The sequence below is a fragment of the Poromitra crassiceps genome (genome assembly GCF_964638095.1).
Source record: "Poromitra crassiceps genome assembly, chromosome: 1".
Lineage (NCBI taxonomy): Eukaryota > Metazoa > Chordata > Actinopteri > Beryciformes > Melamphaidae > Poromitra > Poromitra crassiceps.
The window spans coordinates 9808239-9810053 of record NC_139623.1 but is presented as its reverse complement, the minus strand read 5'-3'; positions in this window follow the sequence as shown (position 1 = coordinate 9810053).

Here is a 1815-nt window from a genome sequence, read left to right as displayed (position 1 = left end):
GTCGAGCGAAGAGCCGTGAAGACACTGCCGTCTCTGCCTGAGCTCCCTGTGTCTGTCTGTGAGAGAGATGCTGAAGCGAAACGAGCCCACTGATTGGCTGCCGACTAGTGCTGCGAGCTGTTTTCTTTTGCCTCGTTGCAGCCAAATACACAGATACCGGTGTCACAGTCTTGAGTTCTGAATCCCCCCCTTTTGAATGCCAGCAACCAGTGTTGGGCAAGTTACTTTCAAAATGTAATATACTACATATTACTAGTTACTTTCATTTGAAAGTAATAAGTTACTTTACAATATTACTGTCTGTGTAGAGTAACTTGTTACTTATTACACTACTTTTGCATTACTTTCACCAAAATAACAGCAGCAGCAGAATGACACTGCCACCCCGGAACCATCCAGAAAAATAATTTCAACTGTCTTGAAGTCAGTGTAAACCGTCCAAAATTCAATGTTATTCTTTTCCTTTGTTAATGTCATCTATAGTGGTTATTTGCATAAAAACACAGTTTGATTAGGAAATATGTGCTTTGATTAAAAGAAACTCAATTTGTAACTTGAGTTACTTGACAAAGTAACTGGTATAATATTACTGAAATCCTATAAGTAATAAGTTATATTACTGAGTTACTGCTAAAAGTAATATATTACATGTAATATGTTACTTTTGTAATGAGTTACCCCCAACACTGCCAGCAACATAGGCCGTATAGGCTACTCAAGTGTATGGGCTATTGCCAAAACCACAGAAAATCCACCCCTCTAGCTTAGGGCACTGCAAACGGGCACTGCACTGCAACTCACACCCCAAATCTCACCCCACAAAGGCACACTTGCACTGCAAACGTCATCACTTCACTGCAAACGTAGAACAGGCTATAACGGCACGCATGCGCAGCACCCTCAGGAACAGGTAAATAACCCAGCTGCTTCCCCCGCACTGTGTGGCTGAGTGCTACTTTAAAGTCGAGCTGAACCCAAAAATGACTTTTCTTTTCTTTTAGTTCAAATACCTGGGTATGCAGTGCACCTATTTAAACCAGCGAAAGATGTTTTATTACTGGTTATTAATGTTGCTATTACTATTACACTGTATATTAAAATGTGAACGTTTTTTCTTCCTTGTGAAAAATAGCTTTTTTGGAGATACAAGGTTTCTGCACGACAGCAGCGATAGAATATTAATTAATACACAGGACAAGATGTTACTATCCCTTGTGCCAAAATCCGAGGAAAAACACATTTAGAAGCCCAATCCAGAATAAAACAAGCTAACAAGCTAACAAACTAATAAACAAGACACAAATCACCAGTTACCTACCCTAGCCAACAGCAGTATGAAGCATGTCATTGGGGTTTTCAAGTGGGCACCTTCCTTCACCGACGTTTCATAAGTTAGGCCCACGACACCTCAAGAAGGCTTAACGGTGTAATCCAGCGTCCTGGAAACACCCCCCTCCATGCTACCACCGCACAACTGCATATTACCTCACTATCTAAGCCTAGCTATCCAGGTCGATTCGGTATGACATTCCTGACTACACCACCACTGTCAATGATTCAGCCCTGTTGATGCGGACCGTTAATCATGACCAACAACAAACAATCCCTAACTACACCACCACTGTCAATGAAGCCCTGTTGATGCGGACCGTTAATCATGACCAACAACAAACAATCCCTAACTACACCACCACTGTCAATGAAGCCCTGTTGATGCGGACCGTTAATCATGACCAACAAACAATCCCTAACTACACCACCACCATCAATGATTCAGCCCTGTTGATGCAGACCGTTAATCATGACCAACAACAA